The sequence below is a fragment of the Agelaius tricolor genome, unplaced genomic scaffold (genome assembly GCF_023055355.1).
Source record: "Agelaius tricolor isolate 1412-34295 unplaced genomic scaffold, bAgeTri1.0.p SCAF_16, whole genome shotgun sequence".
Classification (NCBI taxonomy): Eukaryota; Metazoa; Chordata; class Aves; order Passeriformes; family Icteridae; genus Agelaius; species Agelaius tricolor.
This window is the reverse complement of record NW_027269276.1, coordinates 11639854-11649541: the sequence shown is the minus strand read 5'-3', so window position 1 is coordinate 11649541 and position 9688 is coordinate 11639854.

The following is a 9688-nucleotide window of genomic DNA, read 5'->3' as shown; positions in this document are numbered from 1 at the left end:
TGAAGAACTGAATTATGTGTTTACAGGAACCATTAAAGTAATGTCCAAAGATCTATAGGAAAAGGTGTTGATGATGCTAATAGAGGAGCAACACGAATAAGATGACTAATAACTTGTGCCTGTTACTGCTGTGAAGCAAGAGAAATCCAAATTGTCTCAATTTCAGCATGGGGAAATCCTTGGCTGGCTCAACTGCCTCTTCTGTCAGTTTACCCCATGAGTCCAAACAGACTGTTTTGGGAAATAGGTCAAAATCCTCTTTTTTTCTTAGTACTCTCTAGTTGGGAAAATTCAATGACTCAATTCTGTTTCCAGCAAGGCTGTGTAATATCCTGTAGCAGTAAGACACTGGGCATCCCTGTCTTCCACTGTCAGGTCACAAGTGTAAAAGATTCTCATAAAATGTTTTTATTCTTCTTCTTTTGAAGAAAGAAAATTACTTTTGAATTCACTCAAAGCTTTATCATTGGCATTCCTATAATAAGAAAGCTCATCTGATGGGGAAAGGGGTCTTACACTTAAAGAACTGTGATCTCACTTGGAACAGAAGGTGTTTAAGGGTTTTGTACAATAGTTCCAGTGATGGAATCTTTTTAACTCGGGGAAGGATGAAAGAGACCTAGAATTTTTTCGAATGGAAAATCTCTTTTGAGAAGCCTTTCTTAAAGTAAATAAATAAATAATGCAGACAGTTTGGGGAGAATAAGGGCTGAATTAATGCACAAATTCTTGTGGCATTACTGCAACCCTGTAGAAGAGACTCAGATTAGACAAGCAGAAACAAACAATTTCAATCAGACAACTGAACTCTTCTTTTCCCACGTGTACACACCCTTCCATGTCTATTTATTATGCAGAGACTTGTTTACAAGCAAAAGCAGGCAGAACTTCAGTTCTACTGTGTTCAGTGTTTAGAGATGGACACAACAGTGGTTACAACCTGTGGCATAGTGTCTGATATTCTGAAAGTGTTAAAATGACTTTGTTTTATTTCAAAAAGACACAACAACTGGTTGTAATTTCTTTTGGGCCTTTCTGAAAGTTTAGAGGAAAGTGATGCATTAGCTTGTGGTTTGTTGTTGTTTTTTGGTTGGTTTTTGTTGTTGTTTTGGTTGGTTTTTTTTCCTTTTAAAAGCCAACTGTATGTTCTTACTGCTTGTAGACTAAGGTATATTTACATTCTGGAGGAGCTGAGGTTTGGGGCTGGTTTTTGTCCATTGCATGATGTATTTCTTATAGATTGTTAATGTGGGCAGGCTAATACAAGTGATCAGTTCTGAAGCAGATGGATAATTGTTTCAGAGACACCAAATTAAGAAAGCCTTGTACAAGAAAGCAGTGATAGAAAGTTTCCAGCTCTTCCCCATGACTTGGAAGTGGTTTGTGGCATTTAGTGTGGTTGTGGTTTCAGCTGCTGAGAAGAACAGCAGCTTGTGTTGAACTTTCTGTGCTGGTTTTCTGGTTGTATTTTTCCTTTGTGTTCTGTGTTTTTTCAGAAGCCAGGCTTGGTCCTTGTTGCCCCTGCAAACACATCTTTGCTGTTGTGTTCTGTGGAGGAAGGAGGCAAAGGGACGTTCTGACACTCCCAGTGCTGTGGGGAGCAGCCACCCCTCACTGATGATGTTTTGTGTTTGTTTTATTGGTGATGGGTCAGGCTTTAGCATTAGAGAGTAACTTGGCTATTGCTGAAAGAGCTCCTAAAGGCAATTTTAAGTTTTAATTTCCATCTATCACTAATTTCAAACTTTTAATTTCAATCTATCACTAATGCTTTCATTAGTGATAAATCACTAGCTATATTTGGAAGCACCTAAATCCTTAGATATTCTTTATTATACATGCACAAAAGAAACTACTTGATCACTCATTTTTAAAAGCCCATCAGAATGATGAGATTAGTGAAATATGAAGTTAATATAAGGAATGTGAAACAAATTAAATTTTTTTCTTGGTCAGCAAGTGTTGCTTGAAGTTTAGGGGAGACCAAGAATGGCCAGTTTCTCACACAGGCACATTTTTATTTCTTGCTCCATGATAATTTATTTAACCAAAAGTACATGTCTAAAAATGAAAAAATCTGTTAAAGATTTTGTTGGAGCTCCTTCTTCTGAGAGCACTATGTATCTACTTACTGATACAAGGAATTTGTGTATGAGTTCAGGGGTAGGAAGCTGATTAAGATGGTCATGAAGTAGTCTCAAAATGGGTAAAATAGCATGAAAGTGATTGTTTATATTTAAACTAGGTTTTGTCAAGACTGACTTCTGTGGAATACAACTTTAAATCAAATAATATTTCCATATACCAGACAAAATGTATCTTTCTCTCATGCCAAAGAATTCCTGGAACTTTGCATAATGCATCCAGAATGATTGGACTTGTTGTTCACTACAAAGGTCTATGTTGAATACTACAAATTCTTCAGAGCCTGAGTAGGCATTCACTCAATTAACAAAGTTGGGTTTTATACCATTAAACAAAAATAAAGAAGGATTTTTTTTGTTCTAAATATTTCACAATAGGCTGTTGAGGGAAAATGATGCAAAATGCTCTTCATAGCTGAAGAAGGGTATGTAACCTTCTAAGGGCCCTGTGCCTCCTATGATAACATGATAGGAGTTGGGTTTTAGTCATAAGGGCTTGATTGTCCCCTAGTATCTAGCTAGAAAGAAAATCACATTAAATCAGTGGCAATGAAATCACTGGTGTAAGAACTAGCATTATGAAACTGGTGAGATGGCATCAGATCTTAATTCTTTTCATGTCCTGGTGCTTTCAATGCACTTTCAAAGGTGTGAGGGAAATGCTTGCTTTGCCCCAAGGGTGCACAGCCCCTGCTGAACCTGTCCCTGGTGTTGTGTTAGCAAAGAAAGAGGGAGCTGAGACACCTGTGTGAACAGAGCTGTCAGCACAAGGTCCTGCTGGAGATCCATGGAGATTGTTGCTCCATCCTGGATATTGGGCAGGATCAGATGCCAGGTGGGCAGTTTAACCATGGCACAGTGGTTAAACTCTCTATGCCTTTCCTTCCCTATATAAAAGTAAAGGAACCTAAAGTGGCACTCTTAGAGATCCCTATGTTTGCAATTATGACTGCCTGTCTTTCCTAGGCACTTAAAGAAAGGCATTGCTATAATTTAACCAGCCAATTTATTCTTTCTTTTTCTTTTAACTTCCCATATGTGCTATTTTCCTGTTACCCTTAACAAGTCAATTATCAAGTACTGAGAGAGCTGAGACTACTGCAAGTGCCTGTCTTCAAACATTTCCGGTGCTACTTTCTAATTTAGGTGTGTATCAGCCAGGGGAACAGGTGATGTTCAGCCTGTCAGGTTCTCTCAGTGGGGAGGAAAATTATCCAACAAACATATTCTGTGTGTATAAAAACTTACCAATTCTTTAAAATTGTGTCAGTGAACTGCTTGCAGATTTTGAGTCTGTTTCAGTCTACTGTTGTTAAAGAACTAGCAAAGCACAAAATGCTGCAGAGTGCTTGCAGGCAATCAGATTTTAGCCCTTGCCTTCATTTCCAGCCACATTTCCAGTACTACTTCTGGTGCTGCTTCTAAACAGCTCCTTCATTTGGCAGCATCCCCTGCACCCTGGAACCTGTTCATGTCCCCTCCATGGCTGTTCCTGGTCATTGTCATAAATGCACCCTTTCAAAGAACAGTGTGCACACAGGCAGGTGTATTTTGAGTACATAGGCAGGTGTATTTTGAGGGATTTAGTAACAGAATATTGGAAATCACTCATTTCACGTTTTGTATGTGATTTTTTCTGTGCAGTGTCTTGTAATGAGCTGTCTTGTTTGGCCTTTCTAACATCATATTCATTGCAGGGATGGACTTTTTTGGCCTCACAGCAGAATTTTTAATGCAAACCGGAGTTTGGCTGCCCTAGATAATTCCACTTTAAAAAGATCACAGAAGTACTCTCATATCAATGTAATTGGTTGAACCCATCTATACTGCCCACATTTTTTCTTTCATGTCCAGCTTCAGAGGGTCTATACTGCTTGATTTGGCATTTCTATTTCACAAATCTTCACAATTCTCTTTCTGGCTTATTGTCCAAACCCCCAAACTTTAGGGTGTGTTGGGAAGCGTGGGTGCTCAACATCTAGAGTGTCATGGTCAGCAAAGTTTCAAAAAAGAACATTAGCTCTTATCTGGAAGGAAAGAAAAGCTTTAGAAACTCATTATATTGTCAGGTACAAAACAATCCATGAGAGCCTCTTGAAATCTTTCTGCCTCTACTGCCTGGAGACAGGTACAAGTCTTCAGACACCACTTTTGAGTACTTGGGGTTTGGTGTTTATGGTTTTGGTGGGTTTCTTTGTGATTGTAAATGTTGTTGATGTGAGGAGCTTTATAAAAGATGTTCCATGTGGCCTTGAACACTCAAAAAGATCTCTTCAGTGATTTCTTTGATCTGGAACAAATGCAGGCAAAATGGTCAGTTTTCAGTATGACTGAATGCAGCTCCCTAATTCCTGTACATGAGATTTGATTTTCTTCAAAACAGGTCTCATGTGAGGTTTGTGGGCTCTGGGCTTTATTGCAACCACCCTTTCCCTGAATAATCCCTAAGTGAGGAGGTGCACAGAAGCCAGGGGCTGGTTCAGCTGGTTTTTGAGGGTCATTTTCGCATCCAATTTGCAAGGAAGAATCTCCTAGTCTTAGGTAAGGAACCTCAAACCTTGAGAGGTGTCCCTGCTCAAGGGAAGTCACCTGGAGTGCAGTCCAGGGGCAATTTAGAGGAAGTTTGGGCTGGACTCAGCCAAAGCTCTGTCATTAGCAGGAGGTCTCTCTGTCCTGAGGGGCCTCCTGAGGGGACATCTCTGCCCTGCAGCCCAGCAGGGAGGGCCCAGAGGCAGCTCACAAAGGCTCCCAGGTTTATGGAGTGAAGGGTTTGGCTCACAGTGAATTACATAAGGGACTCCTGTGCACTGCTGCTCTCAGGGTCCTCCTCCTCCTCCTCCTCTGGGGATGTCCTGGAGGGGTTTCTGGCCCAGCTCTGGGTCAGGCCTTTGCCTCCTTTAGGGCCAAACCCCTCATTTTCTTAAGCAGTCAAGTGCATCTCTCACATTCCCCCCAAAAATCACTCTTCTTGTTTTGTCCATATCAGGTTGATAGAATAGCAGTAAAAACTCCAAATGAAAGCCAAAGTGGAAAGAGTTAACAGTATGGATATTTTCCTCCTATTAGTCTGCCTACATAAGTTCAAATCTTGAGACTATTGTAGACCACACTTGTTAATTCCAGAAGCACCACCTATTTTGAAGAAGGGGACAGTGTGTTCTTGTCACAGGCAGAGGCAGCTGTAATGGTGAATTATAGGAACAGGTCATGCATGCACTTTCTAAAACTAACTCTCTCTTTATTAAGTGCCTGAGCATCTACACTTTCAGCTTGTTAGCTGGTCAACTTGTTTTCATTTTATTCCTTCTCCTGAACTGGCATTTCAGCTGGTGAGAAAAAGAAAGAGGTGTGTGATGATTTTTGTCCTTGATGTGCAAGAACTCGTGAGGACTGTCTTAGATTTTCTGTCTTTGTCCGTGGGCATCAGAATAATTTGAGAGCAACACTTTGGAGAGTGGAGAAAGGTGCTTTGAGAGACAATCTGTTCTCTTGTCATGGAAAAATGTGCAAGATGTTCAGAGCAGTTCAGGATGAGTCTTCAGATTGTTACAGGATTCTTTGTCAGTTAAATATTCTTTTTTCTCCTTGTTTTTTTAAAGCTCAGCTGTCACAGGGATGCCTGTGCAAGTCTCATGCAGTGTTCTTTTATGTCTGCAATAAAGGTGACACAAACTTGTAAACTTGCAAATACTTCCCCTGTTTTTCCCCCCACTTACCATCTACTGCTGCCACATTTAGAAAATGCTCCAGTGTCCATTTACTTTTTCTGAGCAAATTTCTGTTATTTGACAGTTACAGTGGGAACCTGAATCCACTATCATTGTATCACATCAAATTCTTTTTAATGCTCACTTGGATATATTGGGATGATTCAGGCATCCTTTTATTTAACAAGTGGGGATACTTTCCATGGGAAGTCCAAAACAAACATGCTAAACTTTTGCTGAAATGGAAGTACAGCCAACCCTCCCAGCCAAAGCAGCCCTGCTTGGAGAACAAGAGCATCTGCAGTGCTGAAGGTGCTGCAGGCATTTTCTCAGGAGAATTAAAGCACCTGATGCAGTACTAAAGTTTAGCTTGGAAAGAAGGTATGAGGCCATCAGGTTAAAATTCTGTTCACTACTTCTGTTCTGAATCCTCTAATCTGCTTCTTCAAGAGCTGTTAGTGATATCAATTTCTCTGTTAAGGCAGCTTTGGCTGCACAGTCTCTGAAGTGAAGAGGCTCCAGAGAGGCCTCTCTGCACCTGCTTTGCACAATGCAGAGTGTGCTGCTTGTAGGCACAGCAGGTTTCCAAAAACATTTTCTGTGCACTGGGCTTGTGGTTTATACAAAATGATTTTTCAGTGTTTTGGGATGATATAATTTTGCCTGTATGTCAGACCAAGTTATGAAGTATTTTGGGGCTCATCAGATTCTCATAAAGTGTTGTGTTTTTTAAATTTATGCTGTGTGTTGTGTTATTTAAATTTATTTTAAATTTATAAATTTAAATTTATGCTTTGTTAAATACAAGTAACATATTTTGAAATGGTCTATGGAGGAAAAACATTCCATAACCATTAATGAATGCAACTTCAAGCTGTGTAGAATTTCAGGTTGAAAAAGCTCCTTTAAGATAATTCCCTCTGTGTTGAAAAATATTATTTTAACCTCCTGTATTATTATGGCTCCACCTTGTAAAAGCTGCAAGTCAGTTTTGTAGAAACATGTGTTTTATGTTTAGGTTCTCTCATGTAAGAGTTTAATGGAATATTATATTTTCATGCTGCACAACACAGTGTGACAATTGTACCCATCTGCAGAGGAAGCTGTGGGCAAAGAGTTACCTGTGGCTGTGTAGCAAAACAGCCAAAATTGCTCTTTGGTTGTGAGCCCAGAATTCATGACCCAGAATGTATGGGAAATGCTGTGATCTCAAAAATTATCTTTAAAACTGTATGTAAGTATGCTTAGTCCAGGTCATTTCTGATAAGTTCTGAAATGCAAACAAAGCTGAATGTATCATAACCTGCACAGGTAAGCATTATCTGTAATTACATTTATCAGCCAGCCATACAGTGAAATGTTTACTTGTCCATTGCAAAATTGCTCACAGTTACTGGGGTGTGCACAAGAGTAAAACACAATGTATTTTCTAAAATCCTACTTGTAGCAAGATAAACTCAAGCTGAGGAAGCAGTACTGAAATTTATTCACCTGAGACGCCTATTTGCTGAAGATTATGTCTAAGACAGCAGCATAAGGAAAATGGTGCAAAATCCTCTTCAATGTTTGGTGGAATCCAGTCAATTTTAATACCTGAAATGTTCAGAATTATTAGGGATTCTGAATTGAGCCTTTGTAAATAGTCTCAAACCAGCTCTGCACAGGGCAGTACTCTCAGTATTAGCTAAGCTAACTCTAAAGGAAATACCTTGGCAGCAGAATGGTTGTGTTACTTCAGTTTCTGCCTGAGATAATTCCCTCTGCTCTTAGCTATGCCAGGACACTTATCAGAATCCAAATAACATCAAAAGTAGAATATTAAAAAAAAATTTTGAGGATTAACCCACAATCAGTCTGCATCTCATGTCTACTGAAGAGTAATACAATGTGGTGAGTCACTCTAGAAGGATGTTTTCCTGTTTGTGTTTTTGGGTTTTTTTTCCTTTTGGCTGGAGAAATGCTGCAGTTCTTCCTCACTGCTGCACTTCCCCTACCTGGCAGCTTAAGATTTCCAGCTTTCCCACCTGAAGAAATGTATTATCATGTTTAATTGCATTGATATTAAACCTACCCTAACATTAGTTACAAACTATGCATAGGGATCCCAAACACACTGCATACACTAAATGTTGTGCCCATCTATGTCATTATTCCATCCAACCTACTCCTTACAGAGGACCCCTGCACTCACAGAAAGTGGGCTGGGAATGCAGTGCTGTGGCATCCAGCCATTCATGTTCAAAAATCTGATACAATTACTCTTTTCTCAAAAGTCTTTCTGACTTGAGCTGATTGTTTAGAAAATTACTAATATTTTTTTTGAGTTGTGGTATTTCTAGTCCTTTTGTGGTATCTTCCGATCTTTCCCTGTGGAGACAAGGAACACAGATCCAGACAGTCTGAGAGGCTTCTTCCCAGACAGGGAATGAGCCAAATTGCTGCCTGACGTGGGCTGCAGCTCCAGTGCCTGCAAGGGAACTGAGTATTCTGCCAGAGTGCCCCCTCCATCCTGTGCTCCCAGAACAATCTGGATGTTGTGTCACAGCCATTTCCAGATCTGCACAGACTTGCACATTTTCTGCTCTGCAAATCAAGGCATACACAGCTCTGAAACAGGGGTGCTTGGGGGAAGGGAATGCACCCCTTCCTTCAGCTGGAAAAACCCAAGAGCCTTCCACACTTCTCCCTGAATGGGGCAAAATACTCAAAATACAGTTTTATGTCTGTGCCTTCTATTATTGTATGGGCAGCTTTTCTGAAAATTGTGCTTCTAGATAATTTGTATTTAGAAAACCATATTTCAAGTCTAATCTAATAATGAAAATGTATATTTTACCTCCTGTTTCTTACCTTGGTTCTCTTTTCTGTTATGTCTAGAGATTATGGAATCACTGGAATAGAGAGAGTCTCTTAGGAAATGTGTCTGAATAAGGTTTGTTTTAGTATCAGACTTTCCCTGGGTGGTAATACTTCTGTGAATGTGATTAATTTTCCTTAACTCTAGACATTTAGGCCTAAACCTGTCTTTTGGCCCTGCTTTGTCAGTGGTAGAGGAAAATCAGTCATTTCTAGGAGTGACTCTCAGGTCTGTGTCTGCTCACCAAGATCCCAAATCTGTCTGTAAGAGGCACTGAGGTGTCAGGGATAAGCTCATTAAAGGTTCCTCTTTAGTTAATCCAGTGTATATGATTTTTATCCTGATTTTGGATGAATAGATAGTTGGCAATTCTTTGGATACTGATGGAAACTTGAACTCTTCTAACTGAAGAAGATCCAATTCTAGATTATTGCTAGATTTTAAAGGTGAGAATGGCAGATGGATTTAAATTGCTTTAATAGAGCTGGTTTTTCTGTCACTCTAATGCATGGCTTTACTGTTTAATTGTCTTTGTTACCTCTCTGTGTCTTTAAAATTGCAATGGTTTTTCCTATCAAGACCTCCAAGAATATGTCCTGTGCTTTTGACATGAGTTGGCATACAGTGCCTATAAAAATCTACCTAATACAGAGCAGTTTTCTTTTGAGTGTTCTGAGATGACACTGCTGTTCTCCATTTATAAATTATCCCAGTGCAGTTGGTCCATTTATTTTTCAGCTATGTTTGCAGCTATGACTGTGTTCAGTTTTCTGAAAGTCAAAGATACCAGTAGCAAATTCATTATTTGAAATTTCTTCTGTATGACATATTAAACAGTGCTGTTATATAGTGCTATTTCTTTCTCTTGGCTTTATAAATAGTCTTAAAATGTATATTTATGGTGTGTATAGTTATCTATCAAATTAATGTCTTAAAAGTGCTCAAGTAGGCAAAATTATATTTAATCCTCTGTGAATCAC